This window comes from Rhineura floridana, chromosome 7, assembly GCF_030035675.1.
Source record: "Rhineura floridana isolate rRhiFlo1 chromosome 7, rRhiFlo1.hap2, whole genome shotgun sequence".
Lineage (NCBI taxonomy): Eukaryota > Metazoa > Chordata > Lepidosauria > Squamata > Rhineuridae > Rhineura > Rhineura floridana.
In genome coordinates, this window is record NC_084486.1 from 48,090,311 (window position 1) to 48,116,154 (window position 25,844).

Here is a 25,844-nt window from a genome sequence, read left to right on the forward strand (position 1 = left end):
AATGCAATACCAAAAGTCACCTATATTTGTATTATTTTCTTTATACTCACATATCTTACAATTATATGAATTAAATGAAAAATTAAATATATACTCTCTGGAATTGTTTTGACTCAAAAAGCAATGTGTGAGAAAATTTTATATATACGAGACATATTGGAGAAGGGCCGTATATCAGTGGTAGAGCATCTACTTTGCATGCAGAACATCCCCAGCATCTCCAGATAGGGCTGGGAATGTCTCCTGCCTCAAACCCTGGAATGCGCTGCCAGTCAGTGTAGACAGTACTGAATCAGATGGACCAATGGTCTGACTTGGTGTACGGCAGCTTCCTATGATGTTGTTATATTCATTTTTGGCTTCTTGTTTTTTTCAAAATAAGAGCGCAATATTACTATTGGCATGTATAACACTAATCTATTAGTTTCATGTATCAATCAAAATAGCAACTTTATATCTATACACAGTGGGGGCTGGTGCTGATTGGACTGGTGGGTCAGAAAGCAAGGAGCCCAACAGTAGGTAGAGCCAGAGCCAATGACAGGCAGTGCCTACTCCTTCTACTTTTGTCCCCATCCTCCTCCCTGCCGGTACAAGGGCTACACCAAGGCTAAGGAGGAGGATGACAGCCAGGCTACCTGCTGGACTGGATGTGAATAAGAAGGCAAGCAGGTGTGGACTGGCTGAGGGCAGAGTGAGATTGTGGGGCAGTACTCCACTAGCCCAAATGGACCAGCCTCCACTCTCTATACATCAGGCAGTTTGACCTCCATGTAAGTTCTGCATGCTCATATGTGCAAAGTTTAAAAGCTTCAATTTTTTAAATACAAAGTACATAAAAAATGTATAATACTCCTAAACTGGTGCTTTAATGAGTGCTTTCCCCACCCTTACGTGCACAACAGCAGTAAATAAATGTTGTGGATCAGTGCAGTCAAAGGAACACAAGGAGAATTTAATGTAGGTAGCAAGACTAAGTGGAAAGAAGCTGGCACTCCTGACTGCTAGACTAAGGACCATCAATTTCATCAGGCCCATGATGGCCTTATCATATATCCCAGATCCAAATTTCCAAGCACCTGACTGGTAAGGGCTAAGGCTGCATTCCTAAGCAAATTTACTTGGAAGTAAGTGCAACTTAAATCAGTAGGACTTACTTCTGAGTAAACATGGGCAGGATGAAACTGCGAGTGGTCTACTTATGCAGGATTAAGTCTACATCAGGGGTAGCTAACATGGTGTCCTCCAGATGTTGCAGGACTACAACCCTTGACCATTGGCCGTGCTGGCTGGGGGTAATGAGAATTGGAAAGAAAAGGAGTAAAATGACTGTAAGGGAAAATTAACAAATCTTTTGTTTGTTTGTTTGTTGCAATTGTATACCACCCCATAGCCAAAGCTCTCTGGGCAGTTTACAGCAATTAAAAACATTAAAAACAAATATACAAATTTAAAAACACATTTTTAAAAAAGCAATTCAAAAACACATGCTTGTTATTAAGGAACAACGGGCAGAAAGGAGAATTTCACCTTGTGGTTTTTCCCATTACAGTGTTGCAAGAAAACCTGCACTTGGCTGAATTTTATCTTCTCTTAAAGATACAGAATCATTCTCAGGCAGCCTGGTAACCCTAAAGGGCAGCATTGTTTCCAAAAGAAAATTTAAAATCATACCACCTGTAAAAATGTATCAGGGTGTTTTCCCCCATCTATAGCTTTTAGATATACATAGTCTTCACTATAAACTTTAAAAATTAATCTTGTTCAATGCCAGAAATAGTTTAGAATAAATAGATTATAATTGCAGGCTGAGCTCTCGGAAGTATATGTGTATTTTCTAACATGCAAAAACATCAGCTTCAATGTGATGAAAATCCCATATTCCCCAGTATGACTGTGCTGGCAAACCTCATATTTAATTAGGCTCAGTAAGAACAATCATTTTAATGTATAGTTTTGTTTGTGTTCAAAACCTGATCGTGTATAGATGGCTACTATCTATCACTCAGAAAATGGTCCATTTACTTTCCCACAACATTTATCGAAGAAAGAAAGAAAGAAAGAAAGAAAGAAAGAAAGAAAGAAAGAAAGAAAGAAAGAAAGAAAGAAAGAAAGAAAGAAAGAAAGAAAGCTATATTTCACATGGAAATCTAATTCAAACCAACTGGACAATCTAACAGTGAGATTCCCTTGGGTTTGTTTTTTCCCATTGTATAAACACTTATCAACATGAGATAAAAATGTGGTCTTTTCTACATTTAGTTTCCTTCTTCTTGAGTCCTGCAGAATTTGTCATTTATGTTTACAGACATTTCTTCAGTGACGAGAGCTTCACATAACAGATAAAAACACATTTCCCTTCAAAGAAAGAAAACTGTATTTCATCTTCTACTGACAGCTAGATTTAAAGACACAAACCCAACTTGTAAAGTCAACCACAGTAATGTGTTGAACTAATTGAAAACTACAGTATCTACAAAAAAACAGAATATATATCCACTACATTATTGTGATGTAATTTAGATAACAGTCTCCTGTACATCTGATGGCTGATCAAATAAAGCAAAGTACAAGAAACAGACTTTTACTCAGAGCTTCAGTTTAATCTAACGTTAATCCTGCAATCTGAATTATTTATTTACTTTAAAATCGTATACCCCACCTATTTTCCAGAAAAAAAAATCAGGGCAACTAACAATAAAAACAATCCACAGTTCAACCAAATCATAAACCAAAATATTAACATAAAAATCAAGACCATATAAGAAAGTACAAAGCAGCCATCAGAATGAAAAGCACCTCTGCAAGCACCCTGTCCATGTGACTACTGGTCTGGAGTGTTTGCACCTTGTGTTGGGTCAGCGGCATAGACTGGGGATTCTGTTGGTGTACCGCCCACCCCGCTGCCCAACAGACTCCCTAGCTGAGCTGACGGAGGTGGTCTCAGGTGTACTGTTGAGATCCCCCAGATTGTTGGTTCTGGGGGATGTCAACATCCGTGCCAAGGCCAGCTTATCCGCGGCGGCTCAGGATTTCATGGTTTCCATGACAACCATGGGACTGTCCCAACATGCCATTGGCCCCACACATGTAGCAGGGCATACTCTAGACTTGGTTTTTGCAACTGGACATGGAGATGGTGATCTGAATGTGGGGGGCCTTGCATCAGTCCCTCTGTCATGGACAGATCACTGCTTGCTGAAGTTTAGACTTATAGTGGCTTTTTCCCTCTGCAAGGGTGGGGGACCTATTAAGTTGGTCCGCCCCCAGAGACTAATGGATACAGATGATTTCCAAAGGGCTCTGGGGAGTTTTCTGGCTGATAGGGCTGGCACTCCTGTTGAAACCCTGGTTGAACTGTGGAATACAGAAATGACCTGGGCGGTTAACATGATTGCTCCTGAGCGCCCTCTCCTGTGTAGAGCTCATATAGCTCCATGGTATACCCCACAGCTGGGAGCAATGAAACAATATAGGAAATGGCTTGAGTGCAGATGGAGACGAACTCCTGGTGGATGCAATTACACACTGGTAAGTGCCTATGGTAAACTGTATTTAGGGGCAGTGAGGGCAGCAAAAAAACAGTATTTTGCTGCCACTATCAAATCATCAATCTGCCGCCCAGCAGAGCTCTTCAGAATTGTCCGGGGGCTATTACACGCTGGCCCCAGGGACATGGTAGAACCATCTGAGGCCCGTTGTAGTGAATTTGCTAGGCACTTCCAGGATAAAATCTTTAGCATCCACCAGGACTCAGACTCCAGTGTTACAGCAGGTGAATCAAGCGGGTATCCAGAGCACAGTTTGGTCCCAATTTCTTGGATGAGTTTCAGTTGGTACAGCTTGAGGACGTTGACAAGGTGCTTGGACAAGTTTGTGCAACCACTTCTGTGCTGGATCCTTGCCCAGGGCCGGCTCCAGGAATGCTGGGGCCCTTGGGCATCAGCTTGCCCTGGGCCCCCAGCGTGTGTGTGCGTGTGCGGCATGCACGCGCACATGGACACATGCCCGTGACCCACCCACCCCCACCTACTTGTCTGCTGTCTTTCACTATTGCCCTTAACGAAGATGGCAGCCGCGGTTTCCCTAAGGGGATGACGCCTCCGCCACCATCTTTGTTGATGGCATGCGTGCGTGCTACGTGCGCGCATCTCTGCCATCAACTAAGATGGCGGCAGGGGCTTCAGTACCTTAGGGAAACCGCGGTCGCCATCCTCATTAAAGGCAATGGTAAAAGACAGCAGACAGGTAGGTGGGGATGCGTGGGGGGTGTGGGGGTTGCGGATCACAGGAGGGGAGCGGAGGGGCAGCTGAGGGCCCCCCTGTAGCTCCAGGGGCCATGGGGCCAGTGCCCCACCTGGCCGCCCTTTAGAACTGGCCCTGTCCTTGCCCTTCTTGGCTAATAAAAGCTAGCAGGGATGGAACTGCCGACTGGGCCAGGGAAGTGATTAATGCCTTTCTGCGAGAGGGGGTGGTCCCTGGATGCCTGAAAGAGGCAGTAGTGAGACCACTCCTGAAGAGAGCATCCGTGGACCCAGAAAATCTTAATAACTATAGGCCGGTGGCAAATGTTCCATTCCTGGGCAAGGTCCTTGAACGAGTGGTGGCAGTCCAGCTCCAGACACTCTTGGATGAGACTGATTACCTGGATCCATTTCAGTCAGGTTTCATATCTGGTTTTGGCATGGAAACAGCCTTGGTTGCCCTGTATGATGACCTCTGTCGGGAGAGAGACGCGGGAGTATGATTCTGTTGATTCTCCTTGATCTCTTAGTGGCTTTCGATACCATCAACCATGGTATCCTTCTGGCAAGACTGGCTGAGTTGGGAGTGGGAGGGACTGCATGGCGGTGGTTCCGCTCCTACTTGGCAGGTTGGCTCCAGAAGGTGGTGCTTGGAGAACATTGCTCGGCACCTTGGACTCTCCAGTATGGGGTTCCACAGGGGTCAGTTCTGTCCCCTGGGCTGTTCAACATCTACATGAAACCGTTGGGTGTGGTAATCCAGAGCTTTGGAGTGCGTTGCCATCAGTATGCTGATGTCACACAGCTCTATTTCTCCTTTTCATTTTCTTCAGGTGAGGTTGTCAGTGTGCTGAACCAGTGCCTGGCTGTGACAATGGACTGGATGAGGGCTAAAAAACTGAGGCTCAATCCAGACAAGACTGAGATGCTGCCAGTGGGTGGTTCTTCTGACCGGATGGTGGATGTTCAACCTGTCCTAGATGGGATTGCAGTCCCCCTGAAGGAGCAGGTTCGTAGCTTGGTGTTCTCCTAGAACGATCTCTGTCACTTGAGGCTCAGGTAACCTTGGTGGCATGGAGTGCCTTCTACCAACTTTGGTCAGTGGCCCAGCTACATCCCTATCTGGACAGGGATAACCTGACTTCAGTTGTCCATGCTCTGGTAACCTCCAAGTTAGTTTACAGCAATGCACTCTACATGGGGCTGCCTTTGAAGATGGTTCAGAAGCTGCAGCTTGTGCAAAATGCAGCAGTCAGATTGGTAACAATGAGCAGATGGTTCGAACATGTAAAACCGATTCTGGCCCACTTGCATTGGCTGCCTGTATGTTTCTGAGCTCGATTCAAGGTGCTGGTTTTAACCTATAAATCCTTATACAACTTGGGACCACAATACCTGATGGAACGCCTCTCCCAACATGAACCCACCCGTACACTACACTCAACATCCAAGGCCCTCCTCTGGGTGCCTACTCAGAGGGAAGCTGGGAGTCTGGCAACAAGGGAGAGGGCCTTCTCAGTGGTGGCCCCCAAATTATGGAATGATTCTCTTGATGAGTTGTGCCTGGCGCCAACACTGTTATCCTTTTGAAGCCAGGTCAAGACTTTCCTCTTCTCCCAGGCAGTTTAGCATGTGTTTTTAAATTGGTTTTAAAAAATTTTAATTGTGTTTATTTTTTTGTGTGTTTTAAAATTTGTATATTTGTTTTTATTGTTTTTAATTGCTGTAAACTGCCCAGAGAGCTTTGGCTATGGGGCGGTATATAAATGTAACAAACAAACAAACAAATAAAAGACCCAGAAGAGGTAACATTTCGCTAAAGCCCTTTTGTTTACCAGCTGTCTAAACTAGTGCTGTGAGAGGGCCTGATGGAGCTCACTTGGCAAGGCATTTCACAGGGTGGGTATTGCTACAGAAAAGACCCAAGCCTTGGTCACCCCCAAACAGGTGGATTTGGAGCAGGGCCAAGTTAATATCAGCACGTTGAATGAAGCACAGAAACAAACTGGTAGCCAATGCCGATCCCACATAACTGGTATGTTAGGTTCAAAACGCCTTACATGAGACTATAATTGATTTCCTCTTATATCCTGCTTTTCCAATAGGAGCACAGAGCAGCTAACAGTATGGCATAAAACAACAATGACATCACAACATGAAAAGGTTTTCAACTTGCACCTAAATGACAACATGGGGGACAACCAAATGCCATTTGAGAGTGAGTGACATAATTGGTGGAATACCACATGACCTGTCCCACGTTGTTCATATAGCAGAAGCTAGAGCTGGAATAACAAGCAGGGCATCCCCAGCAGATCTTAATATATCGGGAGGACAGTACTGGAGAAGGTGCTCCACTGAATTCAGTGAACGTACATAGAATTATGCTGTCCGGTTCCACAGATCCTTGAAGTGACCCATTTCTTCAGTCTCTGAGCTGTGCTAGCCTGGAGGTGGTGCAGTAAAAAATAAGCCTCCCCCACTTTCCACCCTGCCGATGCAGGCTGGCAGGGCTTTGGATGCAGTGAGTGCCCCTCTGCCACACTTCTCTACTCCACCTTTCCGCTCCCCAGACAGGGGTAATGATTGCTCTGCCCAGCACCATGCAGTTTGCAAACTGCCATTTTACCTGCTGCAGATAATGACCTATGTTTTGAAAAATTATAATATCTTATAAGGGAATTATGTCTTCCAGTGTATATTTAACTAAATGAGCAGCACCTTCATGGTTTTTAAATCTTTGGAAATAAGGCTATTATAGAATAAATACAGAATATAACAGAACAGAGCCTTCAGTAGGGTATAATGGGAGTGTAATGTAGTGGTTAAGGTGTTGGACTCCGACCCAGGAGACCAGGGTTCGAATCCCCACATAGCCATGAAGCTCACTGGGTGACCTTGGGCCAGTCGCTGCCTCTCAGCCTCATGAAAACCCTATTCATAAGGTCGCCATAAGTCAGAATCGACTTGAAGGCAGTACATACAATGGGACAGTTCACATGTAACACTAAGTCAAACCACAGCTTAGCATGAACGATTAAATGCATGGCTTCCCAGATCAAAGATCACACTGCATCACTGCTCCCTCCATCCTGCTACCATTGTGCTACCCAGGCCTAAGCCATGGTTTGGTTAGCATTATGTGTGAATCCAGGTTTGTGGACATGTCACCCAGACTAATGGTTTAGGGGTGGGAGTTCGGCAATGATATTTGAGAACAGGTGTATTACAAGCATATCCCTATTTTCTTTTCTGAAATTTTGGAGGATATCGATATACCCTCAAATTTAACCTACAAGGAAAAATGCTAACAGCCAATAAATAAATTCCCTTAGCCTCTTAAATGCTCATAATTGCAAGAGACACTGGAAGAATCAAAAGCTCATTCACCAGTTTCAGCTGTGCTCAACACGGCTGAGAATAGAAAATGCAGAGTCACTTTGCTGCAAGCAGAGATATCTTATAGAATTTGGAACACAAAAAGAGACTTCTGCCAAGGGTAGCAAATTGCCCAATTAACTACTATGCTTTTAAAATCTCCAATTACAACTTGAGTAAATTAATCACAGGCTACTATCCTATGCTCACTTATAGGGCAGCAAGTCCCACTGAACTCATTAGGACTTACTTCTGAGTAGACCTTCATAGGGCTGTGCTGTTATGCCTCTATTAAAGCTTGTGCCCTAATAATCCATAAAAGGAAAAACAAGACAAGCAAATGCTGATAATTAGCAAGTGAATCAGGAAATTAATAGATCTTTCAAACCGTTCACTTACAACAAATATAATCAGTAAACAAAGTAAGATAATTGCATAACCTAGAACTAACATGTTCGGGACAGAAGCGCTGATAAGCCTTGTGTCACATTTTACCCATAGCAGAAAGAATACGTAGTCCCAGTTGGAATTATTCACAAAGCCCCCTTTAAACCCAATACTAAGCACAGCATAGCTTTTGCCAGTTGTCCTAGTAATGTAAACAGAAGCTTGGAAATGCCTCAAGCACAAAAGGGAATTCACTAATAGGCAAAAAACCTTGTGGTCTAACAATGTACCTATAGCCAACAGATATTTCTATCAAACTTTAAAAAGCAGGGGAATTGGGAAGCTATAGTGAATGCACCAGGGGAGCAGGAGACCTGACCTCCTCTCTGAGTTATTGTACTGCCCTACAAATATGTCAAAATGCAAACACAATTTGGCTTGGTCTTTCACAATCCAATCCACTTCCTGTGTGGATTCCTTCCATGCGTCTCTGAGCATATGGTGAGTGGTGGCAACCCCTGCAATCAGCCCAAATAACAGAAGCAAGACATGTGCTGTGCTGATCTTGTTTTAGCAGGGAGGAAGCAACAATATTAAGACAGTTGATATAGTTCAGATAGTCACTCTAAATATGTTTGATTCATTTTGCAATTTTAGTGAAGTTTCCTTCAGTAAATCATTTTCTTTTATTATTTATTTATTTTATTTGTTAGATTTTTATACCGCCCGACTAGCATAGCTCTCTGGGCGGTGTACAGCAAAAATATAAAAATACAAATACATACAATAAAAACCCATAATAATACAACAAGAACACATATAAGAAAATGAAAAATCTAAAATCAGTTATAGCAGATTTTAAACTAGATTAGAATTAAAATTAAATTAAAATGCCTTACAAAAGAGGAAGGTTTTAACTTGGCGCCGAAAAGATAGCAAAGTCGGCGCCAAGCGCACCTCATCAGGGAGACTATTCCACAGTTCAGGGGCCACCACCGAGAAGGCCCTAGTTCTTGTTATCACCCTCCGAGCCTCTCTCGGAGGAGGGACTCGGAGGAGGGTCTTCGATGTAGAACGTAGTGTATGGGCAAGTTCATATCGGGAGAGGCGTTCCAGCAGATATTGTGGTCCCACACTGTGTAAGGCTTTATAAGTCAAAACCAACACTTTGAATCTGGCCCGGAAGCATATTGGCAGCCAGTGCAAGCGAGCCAGAACAGGTGTTATGTGTTCAGACCACTTGGTCTTCGTTATCAATCTGGCCGCCACATTTTGCACGAGCTGCAGCTTCCGAACTGTCTTCAAAGGTAGCCCTACGTAGAGCGCATTGCAGTAATCCTTTTGCTTCTGTTCTGTGAATATATGAAGTCAGAGCTTAGAAAAGTTACTTTTTTGAACTACAACTCCCATCAGCCCAATCCAGTGGCCATGCTGGCTGGGGATGATGGGAGTTGTAGTTCCAAAAAGTAACTTTTCCAAGCTCTGTATGAAGTACAGCACCACTTTGCAACACTAGAAAAAGCTCCCAAATAGGGTTGCCAGGCTCATGGTCTGAGACTGATCCTGTATCTTTAGGAGAAGAGAAAGTCAACCAAATGCAGGTGTTCTTGCAACACTGTAATGGGAAAAACCACAAGCTGGAATTCTCCCTTCCCCCTGCACAATGTTTAAAGATACAGAAGACCTCCTGGAGGCCGGGCCTGGCAACCAAGAGGTCTTCTGTATCTTTAAAAGTTGTGCAGGGGGAAGGGAGAATTCCACCTTGTGGTTTTTCCCATTACAGTGTTGCAAGAACACCTGCACTTGGCTGACTTTCTCTTCTCCTAAAGATACAGGATCAGTCTCAGGCCCTGAACCTGGCAACCCTACTCCCAAAACAATTGTGGAATAATGGCACTGACTGTTCTGCAGAATAGTTTCCAATGGACATGAGGAGTGTCTCAGTTTGTACAACATAAAACAGTCGGAATTGGAATATATTCTAGAAAAATTCTAGGTGTGCTCTATGTTTTCGATTGACCATGCCCACCTTTCCTTTGGTGGAGTAGTTTAAGCATAGCAGGTGGAAAACATGCATCTTGGGCAGGCCAAGTTTGTTTTTTTCCAACAGCTAGAGTCATTGCTTAATGGGAGGCACAAGGGGCTACAGAGGGAAGGAGGAATTGTTACAAACTGCTTCACTCCTCATTCTGCTGATAGAAGTCTTACCGCTGGCTACCAGGCCCTCCCTTAGCATGTGCAGGGCCTGGGGCAAAAGCATAGTTGGGGCCCTCCCACATTCTTTCTCTCTATATATATCCTTTCCTCCAGGCAGTGGCAGAGGCTTTGTATTTCAGCTGCTAGGAGCTTGTGGCTGCGGGTCCCTTTTTTGCAGCTTTCACTGGCGGCGGCTTTGTATTTTTTGGCTGTGGCTCCCTTTTTTGCAGCCTTTGTTGTAGACTCACTTAGCGTTTCTTGCTGCGAGGTTTTCTCCTTCCTGGCTCGCTACCACGGCCGTCAGGAGACCACTGCTGCACCTCTTCCTCCTGGCTCGTTTCTACACTCCTCTCAGCTCGCTACTGCGGCTGTGAGGAGGATGCGGCTGCTGCTTTTATATGCGTGGGGCCCAGGGCAACTGCCCCGCTTCCCGGTGCCAAGGGGCGGCTCTGCTGGCTACAGCCCCTTGTTTTTACTATCCTTCATAATAAATTTTTCAGGTCAATCCTATGCACGTTTACTCAGCAGTAAGCTTTATAGCCAGTGGAGCACACTTGCAGGTCAGTTTATATAGGATTGTGGCCTTGATTACATATTTTTGTGCACCTATTAGCTCAGCCTTATTTTTTATAAACAGACTACAATGTTGCCTGTAACCGCTGGACACTTGGTTTCCCCTCTGTATTTTAAAATACATGGCACACAACATTAACTCAATATTATGCAAGCAGCAGGTATTATAGCAACCATAAATCATTGCATAAATAATAAAACTGATCAAACCATCTTTGAGGCAAAGTTAGTAGTCATCAGCTCTCACATTTTCCACAAAGTTCACCTAAATTAGAAGTGCAGCAAGGAACATGCCAACTGTGGGAGCTGCTGTAAATAGTGCAGTATTCTAAGGTAGAGGATGCTTAAGTTGCTAAAAAACAAAGTTTTGTAAAATTATAGATGTGGCTCCTGAGAATCTGCTGCGTTTGGGTCTCTGACTCCAACCCACTTGAGTGTGACATCTCAGTTTTAAAAGGATCAAAGAAAGGGATGTGAGGAGCAGCAGATATGAAGGGAGGAAGAAAGAAGAGGAGCAGCAATTATTTGCCGCTTACTTTAAGAATTGTTCAATCAAAACTTGGTTTTATTACCTCTTCTTCTGAGAACAGCCCAATAATTTTATTTGAGCTTCTACAAAACAAAGCTCAAATTCACAAGCACCAGGGTGGGTGTAAATGTATTTGTCCTTACATCTCTTCTTTCCAGTGTATCATTATTAGTCACATTTGAACCCCACCTTCCTCCAAGGATTTCTGTGAGGCAGCATAGAATCATAGAACAGTAGAGTTGGAAGGGGCCTATAAGGCCATCAAGTCCAACCCCCTGCGCAATGCGGGAATCCATATCAAAGCATTCTCAACGGATGCCTGTCCAGCTGCCTCTTGGATGCCTCAAGTGTCAGAGAGCCCACTACTTCTCTAGGTAATTGATTCCATTGTCGTATGGCTCTAACAGTTAGGAAGTTTTTCCTGATGTCCAGTCGAAATCTGGCTTCCTGCAACTTTAGCCCATTATTTCGCGTCCTGCACTCTGAGACGATAAAGAAGAGATCCTGGTGCTCCTCTGTGTGGCAACCTTTCAACTACTTATCAATTTGTCTAGCATAAGAGGCAGCACGTGGGCACATGAGATTTTGTCATCTTAAAACCCATTGTCGGGCAAGTTAGGCTGAGAAATTTGCCACTGACCACTTGCTCTGGAGAAGTTTGACCACTGCTCTACACTTAATCATTTGAAATCAAACAACAAAGGAAAATAGTTGTAACCAATGCTGAGGGGAAGGAACTGACAGGGCAACAATGAAAGGACCATAGGAAGCTGCCTTATACTGAGTCAGGCCCATTGGTCCATCTAGCTCAGTACTGTCCACACTGAGTGGCAGCAGCTCTCTGGAGTTTCAGACAGGGCACATCCCAGCCTTACACCTGGAGAACCTGAGAATTTAATATGGAACCTTCTGTATGCAAAGCGGATGCTCTACCACTAAATAACAGCCCTCTCCCTTTTCAATGGAGGAATCCAGGGGCGTCACAAAGGGGGTGCAGCAGGTGCAGGCCGCACTGGGTGACACCACCAGACGGGGGTGACACCCAGAGCCGCCCCCCCCGGCACCGCCGAGGCACCGCCAAGAGCCTTTGTGTGGTGCGCCTGCTGCCTTCCTGAAGTTCCTGTTAGGACGTGGAAGCGGCAGCAGACAACGAGGCGGCGGCGCACTCCTGGACCCTGTTATGCGGCCGTGCATGCACACACACAACCACGCACTCGCTCAAGAGTCAGAAAGGAGGCGCTGTGGGCCGCACCGGGTGACACCAGCCCTAGTGACGCCACTGGAGGAATCCCAGTAACTGTGCTGAGGTATATAATTATTCTTCCCACTGTACAGCCCTCATCTTTATCCTCCCAAGTGGAGAACAACAGCAAGCACCATGTGCAGTCAAACCCCAAGCTTAAGTTATAACAGCTTCATAAAGTCACATTAAGCTCTATGATGTTATCTGATGGATCAAAAGGCTACACATTTATTATTACTTATACATTATGCATGAAACCCGCTTTAAAGGATTATAGTGAAATAGCTTTAATGCTCTACAATGATGCCTATAATTCTGCATTTGTTTCTAATTAATTATGAATAAAATTATGAACATATTGTAACAAGTAATTGTTTTATGTGATTTGATAAAAATCAATTACTGGAAATAATTTTAAAGCTGCTGTTTGTGAACTGAGTAGACACATGAATAAAAGAAAGCGCTCTTATCTGAGGAAAGATCTGGCACAAGCAGAAGGAAAGATTCTTTACAAAGCCACAAAGACAGAGAAATGGAGTTGTAGGTCTTCCAAAGCAGTGGATGAGAACAGGGAGCCACATAGACTAATAAAGCAAAACGTATATATATCCCTAGACCTTACAGTGTAAATAAATATAAACCTGGATTGGAATGGAAACACGGGCTCTGAAAAGTGAAGCAACAAGTTCCAGACAAAAGCACACTCTTAAAAGTAGAAAAAGAATTGTGGTTCAGGAGATCAAACACCAAGCTCCTGGTGTTTCATTAACTGATGTACTTCTTTTACCTGTATTTAAATACACCTTCTCCACCTATAATACAAAAGTAAATTTCAAGAGTTAAGTTGGTGTAATGAAAATATGTCAACGTAAAAGTGTAAATTAAAAATTCAAACAAGAGGAAAGAGGTACTGCTAGTTGATGGTACTAACAATCTTGGAAGAAGGCTTTGGCTTGTTTTCAGTAGGGGTTGCACTCAACCTGAAACAAGAGGTTTGGCATTTAAGGGTGCTCCTGGACCTGCTCTTCCTTAGGAATGCATAGGTGACGCAGGGACCAATGAGTGCTTTTTACCACCTCCATTTGGTTCACCACCTATACCGTTCCTACAGAAATCAAATCTAGCCTTGGTCATTCATGCTCTGGTCACGTGTAGATTGAATCACAGTGACTTGCCTTATACGGGACTGCCCTTAAAGATACTCCAGAAATGTCAATTGTTTCTGATTGCTGTAGCCAGACTTTTGTCTGTAGTGTAACAGTGGGGGTCATATTACCTTGATTAAATACCAATATCACTGGCTGCCTATTTATTTCTGGGCTAAATTCAAGGAGATGGCTTTGTCCTTTAAAGTACTAAATGACTGGGACCAGAATTTGCCTCACTACATATGTACCTGCTTTGAGATCTTTGGTCAATTTCTGACTGTCATTGCAGCTGGTGAGAATAAGAGAGAGGAACTTTATTGTTTGTGGCACCTAAAATTACAGAACATACTCTCAAGTTTTTGCTCACCTTTTAGTCTAATTTTTGGTGGATATTTTTAAAATTAGAACCCCTAGATGATACATTTTTATATATTGTTTCTAGCATTTTATTGTGCTGTTCTATTACTGCTGTGGATTTCTTGCTGCTGTTTTTAAAATGATCTTTTAGCTATACACTTTCAAAAACTCAAATACTAAATCACAATTCTATCAGTTAGAATGGCACTTTGACTGCAAGTAATAGTTCATATATAATAGTGTTTAGTATTTCATAGCCAAATATAAAATTCAAATCAAGTCAAATATTGAATACTGAAAAAATATCATTGGTCAAATACAGATAACAAATATTCAGTGAATATTTGAGTATTCCAATGATATCGTGGAAATTTTCAACAACAATTTTACAGATGGACATTTGAACCTCATTGTGGGGTTTTTTGCAGGGGAGAGGATGGAAGGTTTTATATCTTGGAGGTTTGATGTTTGTGGTTTGTACAAACTAGTTTATTTGGACGGTGATAAGTTGCACACAATGAACAGAAGCTTCTCATTTTTGAATTTATTTTATAAAGAAAGAATATAAAATTTAAAACAAGTGTATAAAAGGGTATAAAATTTAAAACAAAAAATTAAATAAAATAAAAATCTTCTCTTATCATGCATGAGGGGGGGCATTACACAAGCCCCATGCATCATGACTTGCCATTATATTTGAACAAGGCTTATATGTATTTTCCTAATCCCTATCAATTAGGATAGATTTTAGTCTAATTACAATTAACATCATTAATAAGGTTAGCAAAACCAAGACTGACACCATCAAATACCACACCAGGATTCATTGTGTGCTGGAACTGGATGATGACATTTTCCCTAAAGCCAGAGCCTGGATTCTTACTAAGTTACACTCCCAAATCTGGAAAGAGTTCAGCAGTTCAACAATGAGTTTGAAGAACTTTGTGGATGCAACCTGACTCCCAAGATTTTAGTCACAGTTCTGGATGATACTTTTAAAGCTTGTCAGATGGGTCTTTTGATCTGTACATGGCAGAAGTCAACCATAAGAGACATCAAGAGCATAACGAGTTGCTAAAAACAATTGGGATGGGTGGGAAAGTAAGTCCACTAATTCCAGTAGAATTTATCAAAAGCTGATCACCACCCAAAAAATAAAATAGTTATGGGGCATGGTAAAACAGAAAAAAGCTTTGATTTATCTTAATCATATCTTCTGTGAAAGGAGAAACAAAAACAGATAGGTTCCTGGTCTGTGGGCTTCATACCCCTCAGTATTCTCACATTATTTCCTCTGTGAGGAAGGTGACATTGATTCTGGGATTCTAATATACATATTCAGATATCCTATTGAACAGGTTTATTCTGAGAAATGATTATCAAATTAGACAAGTGTATTAGACAAGTGTATCTCTCCCAAAACAGCCAGAATGGCATAGTGGTTAGAGTGTTGGACAATGACCTGGGAGACCAGGGTTCAAATCCCCACACAGCCATGAAGCTCACTGGGTGACCTTGAGCCAGTCACTGCCTCTCAGCCTCAGAGGAAGGCAATGGTAAACCATCTCTGAATACTGCTTACCATGAAAACCCTATTCATAGGGTCGCCATAAGTCGGAATGGACTTGAAGGCAGTACATTTCTACATCCTTCCAAAGAGTACTGAAAGTCAGGGGATACATTTCTCCTTTATGACAATTTACAAACACAAAAAAGGGGAACCACACTTAAGTCAGAGTTTCAGAAGATGACATTAAGTTTGTAATTAAGCATTTAATATTTATTTATTTATTTAAACTATTTAAGTACCGCTTAATTGCCAAAGTTTCTAAATGATGTACATAAAAATTAAAAAGCACACAGTGGATAAGATCAATTAAAATTAATCATAAAAACAGAAAACCGCCTTAAGCTTCCTTTTAAAAAACATGGGTAAGGATGCTGGCTGGCAGAATTTTATAAGATCATTAATAATCTGCTGTTATCTCACTTAATTTTGTTTTCAGCCAGGCACTGGTTAAAGGGTACACACCTACGACCTAGAGGGAGGTGAAAATATCATTGTTCCAAAGCCAAATAAAGATTTATTAGGGAATGAGTATTACTATCCTATCTCTTGCCAAGTATTTTACTTCTCTACTAGCTAAACATTTAAACTTCTTTATTGGTGTTTACATCCATCCATGTGAATCCAGTTTTGTTCCTAGAAGTTTTGTTCAGATTTCCACAGGCAAATTTGTGATGAAGATTGCTATAAGAGACCACTACATCTTCTTGTATTGGAATGGAAAAAGTGTTCAGTTGCCTTAGCTGGGGGTTTCTTATGGCTACAATTGGAAAGATGCATTTTAGCAATAAGTAATGTTTTAAAGGGGTTTCAGACTATTTTGTAAATGGGAGATACACAATTAATTTTAATTTGAAACAAATCAGAAGTTACTGGAGTCTAAGGAGAAAAAGGAGTCGTAGAGCCCTTTCCATGTATGTGGCCATCAGCCTCAGAGATATTTAGGCTGCTTATTCCTCCTTTCTTGAAAGACGGGCAGAGTAATCCAACTTGCTGGAGGCTGACTGGTGAAGGCAGAGCTGGCAACAAAGCTGGTGAAGGTTGAGCTGGCGAAAGGGGCTGCCACATCCAGCTGCCAATTGGAGGCCTCTTGGAGAGGAGGATGCTGACTCCACTGGTAGGGTGCGGTGGAAGAAAAGAAAATACATGCTTTCTTCCATCACCTCTTTTCCTAGCATATCAGCTGCCATGATGGAGGGCAGTGGGAGGGAGCAAATGGGACCTGGATATTGCGTAAGTCCCCCCTCTCAGCCCCTCCTCCAACACTCCCCCAGAACACCCCTTTTGCAGGCCTTCCTTCAGCTTCCACCAGTTCCCCTTACGCCAGGTGGGGCTGCCCCAGCAGACCTCCAGCTGAGCCAGGTTGAAGGGCTTATGCCGGCATAGCCTAGCTGAGCCAGGACCCAGCTGGCTCAGCCAGAATTCCACCATATTCAGCTCTTCGGCCTGGTGTAAACAGCAGTTATATTGCACCCTTACAGTGCAGTCTTATAGAGCGCAATCCTAGAAAAAAGTTCCATTGAATTTAACACAACATACTCCCTGAGTATAAGATTTCAGCGTATACTATATTGTGCAGACAACCTACATGCTTGTGGCAAGCTTTCCAGTGTAGAAGTTGCCGTGACAATATGTGAGAGGCACCCAGCCTGGACAATGACAGGACAGGGAGGGGACAGAAACATGACCCTGCTCTCCCCCTGCCACATTACTGTAATTGCCCAGTCAGAGGTTACGTCACCAAAGAATAGAGCTTCATTAGAAAATGTCTAGACTCCCAATCATTTTGAGGCTGTAACAGAACAAAGTATTTACATTTTGTATTATTTACATTGCATTGTTTAATATTGTTGTAGGATTTTTTGGAAACTGTTTTGTGATCTTTTTCTTGATGAAAAGTGACATACAAATACTTGAAATTATTTATTTCATTTATGAATCATTTCCCATAAAACATCCTGAAACAATTTAATAGGACATATATAAAAATAATACCAAGTCCAATACAGATACAGACTTCCATAAAAATCTCCACTTAAAAACTTTGTTGGAAATGGAAGTCTTCAAAAGGCACTGAAAAAACAATAGAGACCTATCTGGTATGTAATGAGGAGTTCCAAAGGATAGGTCCAACCCAGAGCTTGGAAAATTACTTTTAAAAAGTAATAAATTACAGTTACAGTTACATGACCAAAAAAAGTAGTAATTACCGTTACAATTACAATTGCTCTGAAAGTAACTGATTACTTTACTTTTCCTCCAAAGTAATCACTACAATTACATTTCAGTTACTTTCAAAAAATCCTACAAGGTGCTTGCCTTGGCTGCTGCATATCTAAGTAGCCTAAAACAACATTAAAAATAAACAAACACGTAGAGAGGTAGTAGAATAATTATTTTTATTCATAAGATATCAATGGTGGTCTCTCCGCTGGTAAGCGTGGTGGGGAGGGAGGCTGAGGCCACTACTCAGATCTTTGCACGCCAAACCAAGTGCAACACACATCCCCACTCAGCCAGCAAGCATAATCTCTCTCACTTCACTACCTCACGGACCCTGCCCTGCCACCAACTAAGGGACACTCACTCAAGCAAACATTTTCCCCTAAGATGCAAAAAAGTTAAAATACTGCAAATGCAGCACAGTAGCCAGAGAGGGTGGTAGAGGCCACATTGTGTGCCAAGTGCAAACACAGTATTCACACACACACATTGTCATCTTTCACCTCCACAGTTCTTTATCTCCATTCTGCTGCTGCCTCCTTCTCCTCCTTTATCCATGTTCTTGACCTCCGGATCCTTTTCCCCTCCACTCCATTCTTCACCACCACTATACATTTTTTTAAATAATTGTTTTCTCCACTCCACCCGGTCTCACTCTCCGCCTCCTCCCTCGTCGCCTCCTGCCCATCCACAGAGCATGAAGAAAGAGCAACGCTGCACAGAAGCCCAGTTTGAGGCACATGATTTTCATTCACAAATCAGAGGAGCAGAAGACTTCCCCTGCTCCCCCCCAAGTAATGCCCAAAAGTAATTCTGGAAACGTTACAATTACTCCACAAAAGTAGTAAAATTACTCCTAGTTCTATTACAATCAAAATGTAAAGGAATTACCCACTCATTACTCAAAAAAGCAATGAATTACAAGTAATTTGTTATTTGTAACTAGTTACTTCCAAGCTGTGGTCCAACCACACTAAAGACCTTCCCTGCAGAGTGCAATGACTGGCTGGGTATATAAGGAGGGAGATGATCTTTTAGAATCCTGGTCCTGAGGTGTATGATGTTTTGTACATCAGTACTTGCACCTTGAACTTAGTCTGGTGGCAAATTACCAGCTGTAGGATTGCCAGGTTCAGGGCCTGAGACTGATCCTGTATCTTTAGGAGAAGAGAAAGTCAGCCAACTGCAGGTGTTCTTGTAATACTGTAATGGGAAAAACCACAAGGTGGAATTCTCCCTTCCCCCAGCACAACTTTTAAAGATACAGAAGACCTCTTGGAGGCCGGCAACCAAGAGGTCTTCTGTATCTTTAAAAGTTGTGCAGGGGGAAGGGAGAATTCCACCTTGTGGTTTTTCCCATTACAGTATTGCAAGAACACCTGCAGTTGGCTGACTTTCTCTTCTCCTAAAGATACAGGATCAGTCTCAGGGCCTGAGCCTGGCAACCCTACCAGCCAGTGCAACTCTTTCATCAGCATCATAACATGTTGGTAATATTCTGCTCCAGTGTGCAGTTGAGCTGCTGCATTTTGCACTAGCTACAGCTTCTGGATTAACTTCAGGGGCTGCCCCACCTAGAGTGCATTCCAGTGACCCAACCTGGACAACGGTGGTGGGGCCATCCTTGTCTAGAAAAGGCCAAAGCTTGTAAAAGGCAGTCCTTTTAAATAATAAGCTGCCAGGTATCTTAAAATGTATGGGCATCCTGACCTGATCTGGGGTTTCAGACCTCTGCAGATCTGCTCTTGGTTAGCAGATGCCAAGACAAAGGTGTGGCCTGAGGCAGTCCAAGCAGACACAGTTGAGGCTGGAGTAAACAAATTAGGCTCCAGAGGCAGGGGAAGAATTCAGATAGGCGAGGTCAAGGGTGCAGCAAGCAGATCAGGATTGGCCTGAGTTTCAAAGAAGAGAGTAACTAGAGGAGAGGCAGCTATGTGGCCAATCAAGCAACAAATTGCTGAGCCTCATGCGCCACACCTAGATCAGCTTATATATAGTCAGCCATAGCCCTCCTGGTTTCTCAGGTCACCTGTTCTGGCTGGGCCAGGACAACAGCAGTACCATCTCTGGTGCTACAGCAAAGTAGAGTTTATGCTGATAACTCCTCCCTGAAAGCTCCCCAAGTTGGGCTAGGAGTAAGATGCCCGAGGCCTGCTATCAAAGTCTCTACTTAGAGACTATCCTTGTGACTTTTCATGGAATAATTCATGCTTTATTCCAAATCCTTGGTAATTTGATACACCATGATTACTTAGGGATATATATCATCATGTGATGCTGATGTGGAAGATGAAATTCAACAGAGGAATAGTACACCATTTGGTTGCAAGGCACATCAATTTCATTCTGTCATAACAGAAATAAAATTATTCCCAAAATTCTTTGTAGGTGATGTTGTACTTCTGTAAAATAGTCTGATCTACCACAATCACCCTCAGTGATGTTCATGGGAGTATAGGGAGAAGGACTTTTTCTGGCAAATATGATGATGGTGCCCTGAGTGGGAACTGTGCTTGACCAAACTTATTTTACAGCAAAATGGTTTCAAATAGTTATTTTGATTCACTCTTAACGAGAACACAGTGAACCATGTCCTCCTGCCAAATTGCTGTGTTTCCATTTATTGGCTGTGGAGCAGTCAATATCTCAGCTGTGGAAATCAACTGTAACCCCTTCTGTACAAGTTTGGCTAACTAAAATGTGGAACCATAGGAAAACTGTCTTACCAATTCACGCTTTCACATGGCCAGCAAAACTGTGAAGACTTTTTATTGGTCTGGATGCTTTTTCTTGCATATGTTAAAGATAATACTCATTTGGCCCAAACAGCAGACAAATATAGATTTATATGTATTTGTTAGCTTGTCCTTATATTTGCAGACTTTTGCCAAATTATCTTATTTTGTTGATGTGTTATAGAATCATAGAAACATAGAATTGTAGAGTTGGAAGAGACCTGTAATGCAGGAATCCAAATTAATAATATCAAGTACAGGAAAGTGTGGGGTTGTCAGAAAGAGCCCTTGCTATGTGGCAAAGTGAGGTAGCAGGACTTGGTAGCAGGACTTGGGTGTCACTGGCTACCTATTAGCTACCAGGCTGAGTTCAAGGTTCTACTTTTGGTGTACAAAGTCCTGTACAGCTTGGGACCAGGATAGCTGAAAGACTGTCTTACCCCTTATATACCCAGTCAATCACTGCGCTGTGCAGGTGAGGGCCTCCTGCTGATACCATCTTATCAGGAGGTCCATTCCGCACAACATAGGAAACAGATCTTTAGTGTAGTGACACCTCCTTTGGAATTCCCTCTCCTTAAATATTAGGCAGGTGCCATCTCTGTTATCTTTTCAGCGCCTACTGAACACCTTCCTCTTCCAACAAGCCTTTTAAGTTGAGACCTTATCCCAGTCTGCGTCTGTGTTGGAATTGTTATTAAATATGTTTTTAAACCTTTTATTTTTTAAAAGCTGTTTTTAAAGCTTTTTAAGAAAATGTTTGAAAGATGTTTTGTTTTAATATATTTTAAAGTCTGTTTTTATGATGTTTTCAAGTGTTTTTAATGCTTTTGTTTGCTGCCCTGCGCTCCTATTGGGAGGAAGGGCGGGATACAAATAAAATAATAAATTAATTAATTAAAAGTGGAAGATGGGAGTCAAGCACTATTAAAACAAGAGCACAGCAATATTCTTGCACAGCTCTCATTAACTTCAACAGTGCTTGAACAGGAGAATTGCTGGTAGACTGCACCCCATGTGGGGGGGGGAAATGGTCTTTTGCAGTGTTCACCTCTGGAACCAAAATGGCTTAAGATTGTATTCATGAGACAAAATTCAGAAATATCCTTTCTCTGGATACCCTCCAAGCCCCGTAAATTTCAGTGGTGTGTTGGGGGGGTGTATTTGATACATCTCTTCTTTTTTTAAGTGGTGTATGAACTTCAGCTACCAATTGATGGGCTTCAAAAGTGTATATGTTGTATTTGGAGTTGAATACAGTATTGTTTAAGAGCAAAGAACAGTTAGCTAATTACATGTATCCGAGCTGGACATGGGTGTGATACTTTGAATTGTGTCTTCTTTGTAGCCTCCTGACTTTCTACCATGAAAATTAAACAATGCTATCTAAAGAGAACATCTAATCAGAAAGGCTGGGAAAAGCACCGACAAATTTCAGTCAAAAGAAGTAAATATTCAAGACTAAAACATCACTATCATGTCAAAGATCTGTAATTGTATATTGAAAGCAAAATTATTTGGAAGCGTTTGTATTTAAAATAAAAACCTAAGTTCAATTTTTAAATTAAGTCCTCTGGCTATGTTTGAATGTCTTATAAAATGATGCCTCTTGAATTTATATTTAATTTATCAGTGATTGAAAAAAAATATTAATCAGAATAAGCTGCATCAGGGAAGATGTTTTTTAATTTACACGGGGCTCATCCATATGGCGATTTAGTGTTTGTGTGGTGCTACTTCCATCCCTTTGTAATTTGCATGGTTCACATGACCTTGCAAGCAAGCTATAATGCAGTTTTCTCCTTTAAATCCGTAACAACCCAATTGAATTATAATGTGAAAAGAAAAGGAAAAACCGTCTCAGCTTCACTGCGCTTCCATGTAGGTGCTTTGCTTTGATATTTTTTAGTGGGTGGGCTCTCTTACTCTCCATCACCCGCTCCCGCTCTCTCTGCCACCCACAAAAGCTGCGGCAGACACTGCCTACTTTGCCTTTCACTCACTCCCCCCCTAAGCAGTTTCATATAGTTTCATGTCAATTGTACCCCAACGTTTTCCGGGCTTCAGCTGGGAGAGGCGTGCAATTGACAAGAAACAATGAAACTGACAAACACTCCTCCAATTGCAATATTGATACTCTGGAGGGAGTAAACATGTAAAATTGAGGACTGGGCCACAAGAAAACAGTGATACTAAACCTTTCCAGGGGAACGCCTACTTGTGTGAAAGGAAAACAGAAGATTGGAAGCCACCATTGAGCAAGAAGTATGGAACCTGAAAAGCTATTGCAATGGTAAAGGCAGCTTCTTTAGTACAAAGTTAGACTCCCATGTAGATAAGCCCACAGTCAATTTGTTTTACACTGTTTAATACTAACTTTCAATATGCCAACTCACAAAATGCTGCCCTGGGCTCCTACTGTGAGGAAGGGCGGGATATAAATCAAATAAATAAATAAATAAAAGCATGCCCGACAGATGGCTGTCTAGCTGCCACTTGAATGTCTCCAGCGTTGGAGAGCAAACCATCTCCCTGAGTAATTGGTTCCACTGTCATACCGCTCTAACAGTTAGAAAGATTTTTCTGATGTTCAGTCAAAATCTGGCTTCCTGCAACTTTAGCCCATTATTCCGCATCCTGCACTCTGAGACAATCAAGAAGAGATCCTGGTGCTCCTCTGTGTGGCAACCTTTCAAGTACTTGAAGAGTGTTATCATATTTTCCCTCAGTCTTCTCTTCTCAAAGCTAAACATGCCCAGTTCTTTCAGTCTCTCCTCATAGCGCTTTGTTTCCAGTCCCCTGATCATCCTTGTTGCCCTCCTCTGAACCTGTTCCATTTTGTCTGCATCCTTCTTAAAGTGCGGTTTCCAGACCTGGATGCAGTACTCATTGCTGAACAGAGGGGAACTAACACTTCATCTGATTTGAAAACTATACTTCTCTTTCTTCTGAGGATGTGGACAAGGTGCTCTTAACTGTGAAGCCGACCGCTTGTTTACTTGATCCTTGCCCATCGTGGCTCATTATGAGCTGCAAAGAGAGGTTGAGCGAGGGAGTCAAGGCAGTGGTAAATGCATCCTTGGAAGAGGGTGTAATGCCATTAGCCCTCAAGGAGGCAATAATAAAACCCATCTTAAAAAAGTCCTCCTTGGACCCCCAAGATCTGAACAACTTTCGCCCAATCTCAAATTTACCATTTCTGGGCAAGGTGATTGAACGAGTGGTGGCCAATCAGCTACAGACACACTTGGATGAAGCGGATTATTTAGATCCATTCCAATCGGGCTTCAGGACTGGACATGGAACTGAAACAGCCTTGGTCGCTCTGGTGGATGATATGAGGAGGGCATTAGATAGGGGTGAATACACCTTCCTTGTCCTCCTGGACCTCTCGGCGGCTTTTGATACCGTTGACCATGGTATCCTGTTGGATCGTCTGGAGGGATTGGGTATAAAGGACACCGTTTTACGGTGGTTCTGCTCCTTTCTCTCCAATAGACACCAACAGGTAGCATTGGGGGATGAGGTCTCTGACCCTTGGCCTCTCACTTGTGGAGTGCCACAGGGCTCTATCCTCTCCCCCATGCTATTCAATATCTATGTAAAGCCGCTGGGGGCTATCATCAGGAGTTTTGGGCTGCAGTGTCACCAATATGCAGATGACACTCAGCTCTATCTCTCGTTCAAGTCCTCACCAGAGTTGGCTGTGAAGACCATGTCCAATTGCCTGGAATCCGTGAGTGGTTGGATGGGAAGAAACAGACTGAAGCTAAACCCTGACAAGACTGAGGTGCTACTGGTGGGAGACAAGGCAAGGTTAGGTGATATAGACCTGGTATTCAATGGGGTAAGATTGCCCCTAAAAGACCAGGTTCGCAGCCTTGGGGTCATTCTTGACTCCCAGCTGTCCATGGAGGCTCAAATTTCTGCGGTGAGCCGGGCAGCTTGGTATCAATTACATCTTATACGAAGGCTGCGACCTTACCTTCCTGTTCATCTGCTCCCGCCGGTGGTACATGCCTTGGTCTCCTCTCGCTTGGATTACTGTAATGCACTCTACGTGGGGTTACCCTTGAAAACGGTCCGGAAACTGCAACTAATACAGAATGCGGCGGCACGTTTAATTAAGAACAGCCATCGCTATGATCACATCACCCCAGTGTTTGTAGATCTACACTGGCTGCCAGTTGCTTACCGGGCCCAATTCAAGGTGTTGGTGATGACCTTTAAATCCCTATATGGTCTCGGCCCAGTTTATCTGAAGGAGCGCCTCCAGTATCACCAATTATGCCGCCAAACAAGATCAGCCACACAGGGCCTTCTCTCAGTTCCATCAGCTAAATTAGCTCGGCTGGTGAGGACTAGAGAGAGGGCATTTCCGGTGGCGGCCCCCACTCTCTGGAACTCCCTCCCATTCGATCTTCGTCATGCCCCTTCCCTGAATGTTTTCCGCTGGGCCTTAAAGACCTGGCTCTTCAGGCAGGCGTATGGGATTTCTGTGGCGAGTTAGTTTTGCTGCTGCTGTTAATTATAGTTCTTGGTTTTAACCTATTAATTATTGTGTTTAATTATTGTTATATTGTATTTTATTAATGGATTGTACGTCGCCTAGAGTGGCCGTTTTTTGGCCAGATAGGCGACTCAGAAATAAAATTTTATTATTATTATTATTATTAATGCAGCCTAAAATAGCATTTGCCTTTTTGCAGCCACATTGCACTGTTGGCTGATATTCAGCTTGTGTTCAACAATAATCCCAAGATCCTTCTCGCATGTAGTATTGCTGAATCAAGTATACCCCATCTTATAACTGTGCATTTGGTTTCTTTTTCCTAGGTGTAGAACTTTACACTTATACCTGTTAAATTCCATTCTGTTGTTTTCAGCCCAATACTCCAACCTATCAAGATCCCTTTGAATTTTGTTTCTGTCTTCCAGGATATTAGCTATGCCTTCCAATTTTGTATCATCTGCAAATTTGATAAGGATTCCCTGCACCTCCTCATCCAAGTAATTAACAAAAATGTTAAAGAGCACTGGGCCCAGCACTGACCCCACTTGTTACTTCCCCCCAGTTTGAGAAGGAACCACTGATAAGCACTCTTTGAGTACAATTCTGTAGCCAACTGTGGATCCATCCAGCCCACATTCAGCTAGCTTACTAATCAGAATATTATGTGGCACTTCAGGTTTTGCTGAAGTCGAGATATATTATGTCCACAGCATTCCCACAGTCTACCAGGGAGGTTTGACAGGATTTCTGC

The 25,844-nt window shown here is 42.8% G+C and overlaps 1 protein-coding gene across 22 annotated transcripts in view; it reads right to left on the minus strand.

Annotated features, from left to right (window-relative positions):
• Nucleotides 1-25,844, minus strand: part of PLCE1 (phospholipase C epsilon 1) — a 202,716-nt gene that overhangs the window by 54,755 nt on the left and 122,117 nt on the right. The gene's annotated exons all lie outside the window — the stretch shown is intronic.